The sequence below is a fragment of the Schistosoma mansoni genome, chromosome 3 (assembly GCF_000237925.1).
Source record: "Schistosoma mansoni strain Puerto Rico chromosome 3, complete genome".
In the NCBI taxonomy this organism is placed as follows: Eukaryota; Metazoa; Platyhelminthes; class Trematoda; order Strigeidida; family Schistosomatidae; genus Schistosoma; species Schistosoma mansoni.
The window spans coordinates 8,472,062-8,479,120 of NC_031497.1; positions in this window are offsets into that span (position 1 = coordinate 8,472,062).

Here is a 7,059-nt window from a genome sequence, read left to right on the forward strand (position 1 = left end):
TACCACAGCAGTGCGTATCCACTACACCACCGAAGATCAAAATCAGGGCCTTCATGTGTCGTACTGAGACCCTAACTACAAGACCACTGAGCCGCTAACCAAGGGTTTATTTGTTTAACTGGAGTCAGTTCTGGTAACTTTGGCTATATTGTCGCTTTTGATGTATATGAATAATAAATGGTATATTGTGAGTTATTTTACCCCACACAGTTTTTTACTGGTTTGAAAACTATGATTATATTTACAAAAAAATAAATAAAAAGAAAGTAATGGCAGTAAAATTGGCATAAATATTATGTAATCAATAGAGTGAATATAAATGATTGACAGGTCATAACGGTTATCGATTGACTGATGAAAACAACTTAGTACAAGAAAAACTACTATCATATCAGTGGCAATGTTTACAAAGATTGTAACTAAAATAATCTACATGAAAAATCATGGATTATTAATAGTATAAACCTATAGGCTGTATCATGACAGATAGATTTATTGGTAAATGATAAAAATAAAGCAGCAGCAAACTTGTGATCCGATAGTCAAGTCGCATTGTCAACTGTATGGGAGTGTAAAGATATATGTAAAACACACCAATAAACAGTATCATACAAATAAGTTCAACTTTAATTTTTCACATTACCAATAACAAGCCCAGAGACAAACACACAAGTATGGATGTACATCTCACAAAGATCACCTTGACCGGAGATATTTGACATTGATCTGACCAGATTTTCTTTTTGATAAGGAAAAATATATCCTTGTTTTGTCACATAGTAATATTTAGACTTATCAGTATACGGTTGTGGAGATTGTTGAGCTTTTATTGAGATCATGAATAGATCAGTATTACACCATCATTGAAAACCTGGAAGCACTAGACGGCCGTCTCATCCCAATATTGTATTGATCAGTTCACAATCTCAATAAGAACTCAACAATTTTCACAACCCCAAACTGATAATTATCATGTGCTCACTAGTGATCAGCTTGAAGAGGGAATTCTCAGGGTTCTAGTGATAAGCCGTGGCCAGTGGAGTTCAACCGTGTCGGATGCGATGTAGTTACTCACTAAAGAAAATGGAAGATGGTTACGCGACTTCGTGAACTGGTTAGAGTATAACATTAACACTGTCGACTCAGTGGTCTAGATGTTGAGCGTTCACGCGTGAGACCGAAGGTCATGGGTTCGAGTTCTGTGTGGAGATCGTGGATGAGCACAGCTCAGGAGTCTCTTATTAGGACGAAACAGCTATCCAGTGCTTTTGGGTTTCCAGTGTTGGTATAATATTGATCGATTAATGATCCTAGTTAAAACTTGTGTGAATTTAATTTGTTTATTCATGCGTTCTCTGAATAAGTGCCTTACACTACGTTTTCTTATTGAGATTTCACAAATATATCATTATTGTTTGTGATTAACATTCTACCCAATTCTCAATTCATTTAAAATTATATATAGAAATGTAACCGTGGTAGAATATTTTTCACAAACATCCAGAATCTAGAGAGCTGTTGCCTTCCCACTAAACAAGTAGGCAGTAATAAATACTCGACTCCAAAACTCAAACACCTCACCATGACACACGAATTTCCGTCGCTTGCTGTAAGGCCTCAAAAGCAAGAAGCTAACTCATCCTAAGTTAGTCAAGAAAAGGTTGAGGTCAGGTTATCAAGTCGTTATGACCACCTTTACTTCAGTTTCCTTTCCATTTACTTCAAAAAAAGCGTGGGTAATCGGCAAATAACAATCGCCATCACACCTTTAACAGAACATGTCATCACCTCTAACTTATTTAGAGTTTTTATTTTTTTGTTTTAATCAATCGAAAGGCAACTAATCCATCAGTGATTTTCTCAATAAACTTCCTTTCTTATTTTGTGTCCCATTGATTCAACTAGATTACATCAACTTCAAATACATAACATTACTTCATCATCACGATCATGTACCAGTTTTTTTTCATTTTCACTATCATGCTCAAGTTATTCCTTTCAATTAATTTCATTCAAATATAAATATGTTTGGTTAATAAACTTAGCAAGAATGAATTATCCAAATGAATAGATTCATTTTAATTTTATTAGTTTTCTCCTACATTACAGAAAATGATAAACTGAAATTTGAATAATTTCATAATCTTAGATTTAATATAAGTGAAGTATTGTCAACTGAAAGATATTTTCCAAATGTTAGTAGTTAATGAGAGTTGTAGAATGAAAAAAACAAACAAACAATTCAATTTAAAACAACAACAAAATGACAAACTCGATATCAATCAGAATACAACAGTAGTTACACTAATTACAAAAGTTGTTGGATACTACTTAATAAATAGTAGTTTATAATAAAAGAAATTCGAATAGAAGTAGGCTTTAGCTTTATGGAAAGGCACTTAAAATGTTCTACTAATGAAACAACTAAATTTTGTGTAAAATTTAAGAAGTTAAGAGACAGGTATTGGCTGATAATTTAGTAAAAAGAAAATGAAATTGAGCCACCGTCCACCATTGTCTTCAGTGAGTTACTATCTCACAACAGACCCAATTGAACTGCACTGGTCACTTTTTCTCGCTAGAACTCCAGGAAATAACTCTTGAAGCAAGTCACTAGTGAGCATATGATGATTATTATCGGAAAGGGGTTTTGAGGATTATATTGTAATTTAATAGTTGAGTTCATGAGTTGAATAAAGAGAGACCACCATGGAAAACCTGGAAGCACTAGACGGCCGTTTCAATCTAGTATGTGACTCCTCAGTAGTGCGCGTTCACAATCCCACCTCGCGAGATTCGAAACCAGGACCTATCGGTCTCACTCGCGATCGCTTAACCTATAGACCACTGAGCCGGTATCTAACGGTGTTAATGTCTAACATGAACCAATCCACGAAATTGAGCCACCGTCTCGCGGGACGGGATCGTGAAGTCCCACAGTAGGATAAAACAGCCGTCCAGTGCTTCCAGGTTTTTCATGGTGATCTAGCTTCAACTGACTCATGAACTCAACTATTAAATTGCTATAATATCCACAAAACCCCTCTCTGATAATGAAAAGAAAACGTTTAATAAATTACATAATTTACTAACCTAATAGACAGTTGACTAAAAGTATTATGTAATTCGTAGGAAATAGTCGATAAGTCGTATATTTCTCAATAATTTATTTTAGTTCCTACTTAACGATGTAATCATTAAATTGAACCAATGGTAATTAGTCGAAGTTTGAGTAGATGTTCTCACTGGAATCCGGGACACATGCTTCATCCTATTAGGCACTTGTCAGCGGAATGTAGTTCTATACCAGTGTTTATACTGACACCCAGTATCTCTTGCTACAAACTCACATACTCCAAAAGTGGTTGCTCAAATGGAATTCATAAAGTTAACAGAGAGAAGATATAAACACTTAAAAGTGTTGATGAAGCTTATAAGTCCAGTAGTGTTGTGCTTACGAATCAAATGCGACCCAGAAAAGATAAGTTGGTAAAAATTAAAGAATGGATTTAAATGTTTCCAATAGCCACCCATCTGACATCTTAATGCTTTCTTCATGATAGAAAATAATCATCATATGTTTTCCTTTTGTCCATATATAAAGTTTAAATCTTGTTACGCATGTTATATCGTAGTGTATTTTATATTGATGAATAAATAACGAAATGTTAAATAATCCGGTTACAACATTAATGATAGTTTTCTCTGGTTTTTCCCGAAGTGTAGTTCCTTAAATATATCAACTTTTCAACGACGAAAAAACACTCCCATTTATAATAATTTACTCTTTTTTGAATGATTTGCTTTTAGTATAGTGAACTTATTGCCATGGTTACATCAGAGATTTAACTATATCACATTGACCGTAAGTCATATGTTGTAGGCTGAGAATGATATCTACTTAGGTCAAGGTGCTTATATATTTTTTTTAAAATATCCCAAATAAATGTAACCAGAATAATCAGCCGCAATCAAACGATTGTCAAAATTCCTATCAAGTGAAATAAAATGATTGGTTAAGAGTTACCCAATCAGTTATAATAAATTGATATGGATTTTTCGACCGGTAAGAAAGATTCCATAGTTATTTGTAATAAATAACATTATTGTGTAAGATATTAATTAGTTGATTATTTGAACATTGTGGTACAGTATAGTTGTTGCTGATATATAATCGTTCGGTAAAGAAAAGTCACGTGGGGTAAGAGAAAAACAGAAGCAGAAAGCCAAAAGGAAGTGTCCAATTTAGCTAACTAGCTATTATTCTTTTTATATTAGTATCAGAAATAGATGAAACAAGCACAATTAAGACTTATTGGATATCTTACGATATTCAGGTACTTACATGGTATATACATTAACCTCAAAGGTTTTTAACAAAAGCTGCTCCTAACTGCGTTCCTGACTTTATTTATGAGGCGTAAACAATAGTAAGAAACGCGCGTCCTGTATTCCACTGCAAGGCACTACCCATCTTTTCTTATGAAGGATCACTAGTTGTGGATGAATTATAAACGGTCAAAAATCTATCATGGCAAACTGATCATTGTTATCTAACTAACTTTATTTTATTCGTGCTTACTCTAGCTCTTTTTAATTATCATAATGGTGAGCTAATGACATTTTAATAACAGGCGCTAATTATTAAAGATAATTTTGTAAAACTGAAAAGGATAAAGTAGTTCATTAGAATCAATTTAAATGATGCATTACTTTCAGCTCGACAGTAACGAATCACTCCAAGAAGTGTACACCATGAAAATTCATATTGAGGTTATTTTCGTGAACTACGTAAATATCTAATCTTTAGAATCCCTAGAAGATATTGAAAAATTACCGGCAACGTAGCGGTAAATCTAGGCAGTTTGGCCACAGTAGTTTGGTTAACTGAAGAAATACTAACATGACATAACTATTTCTCACCAGGCATATAGGATTAATGACAATAAACTAAAAATAATTTTTATTCACAGGACAGTGTCTATAATCAAAGCTCAAATAAGATCTCATCATTTTGGAAAAGGTTTCATATAAGGCACTATGTTAGGTGCCCAACTATACATTATATTTATTTCGGCTTAAGATATGTAGTGATGACTAAACTGATGAAACTTTATGTGCGGTAGGTAAACCATTGTACAGAGAGCTGGGCCGCTAGGTGAAACATTTTGATATACAGGTCGATAGGGTCTAAACAATACTTTGATTGCTCATGACCCGAACGTAATTTAAATTAAATATTGACACACACCCACCCCCATTCATCAAGCTGGAAAGGTTATGGTGAACGCGAAATCGACTAGTCATCACGACCTGATGGTAAGTATAATGGTGTTTTCTCATACTTGGAATTGCCTGGTAAGACTCAGAAAGGATAGAAATGCTGTCATAATATCTACAGGAGGATCACCTTGACAAGAGCAGTTTCTTAAATCCTACAACCAATAAATATTCAGTGCTGCGGTTCTAACACAAGATGTTTTGCAATAGCACTTTCCCATGATGTAAGAAGACACCATACGTCATCAATGGAGATACCACAGTGAAGTATGACTTTAAATTCATGGATTAACACATAGTAGGCAACAAATGCATCTCAACTGAATCTCACAGCCGTGTCAGAGTTTGTAATGCGTTATCATCCAAAGTGTCAATTATATCAGTGTAACCTAATATCATTCTAGTTATGCCGTGTTGCAAATTTATGAATGTGATGTTATCTGCTGTAGTTTGCATGACAGAAATCTAGCTTGGAGATCTGGTCAACAAACGGTATGATTCTATCAGATGAAAACACTGGAAGGATGCTTAATGCTATAGTGCCAGTTTAAAAAAATCTTAGATAGATTGTATGGATTGTGCACCAATCAAATAAACGATTATGCTTTCATCCTGGTATGGACAAATACAAAGTTTGACTGCAAGAAATGAAGAAGTTGACTGAATTTCCAATTCCACTAACGTAAAAATTTGAATAGATTTAAATCAACTGGTTGTTGATAACATTTTAGCAATAATTTTAACATCTCGTCGAAACTTTATCAACTAAGTCTATTTGTTATGTCAAGCAAATATTCAAATGCCAAAAATAGGTGAATATATTACAAAACATTCCCAGCGTACTATTTTAAAACCAGTACATTGATTACACAAGAATTTTAGGTTTTAAGTCTGGTTTCATAGAAGCATAATTGAAACTTATGATCCAGTAAAAATTGAGCTCATCATTTTATCTAGAAGTTCAAATAAATCAAACACTATGAAAACATATTCAGGATTACACTTCTGTCCCTATATAATGTCTGAATCTGTTTAACACCATTATTAAAACGAAATGAAACTTAATACATACCTCATACTGAAGTGAATAATTACTATTCCAAATTTATTCTAGACCAATTTAATCTGAGCATTTTAGGATGTAAGTTAATTAAGCCTTATGAATCACTTTATAAAGGTGTATTCAAAATCTCAGTCATTTGATTGTTACTTTGATTATAGAATAACCATGAAATTATACTTGTTAACTAGTGAATACTGCTGGTATTAGTTTTTTTTTTCACATTTGGATGAAGCATCTTTAGCCAAAAACTCGACTAAACAGTGAAAATGTCTTGAGAAAACCCGTCGATAGGTTTTAAAAAACAAGAAAGATTACTATAAACAAGTGTGGTAACGAATTACATATAAAGAAAATCAAAAAAATTCATTTTATCACTGATTTTTGTAAAACTACCGCCACTCACATCAGATCAGTTTAATTAGAAGTACTCACTAATACATTGGAATAAACCTATATAAAAAAATACAATATCATAGATCCACTATCATATAAAGTCATTAAATCTAGAAATTTATTAGTCATACCAGGATTAAAAATTTAGAGGCTAAGGTTCATGTATTATTGACATCAGCTTGACTACATAAGAACTGTATACTTATTATGAACAGATTGGTTGTATACCGAAATTATTTTTTCTCAAAGAAATAAAGACATAAATAAAAAATTACCTCAATCATATTTGCATTATGAAGAGATTGGACGTTGATTTAGACAAA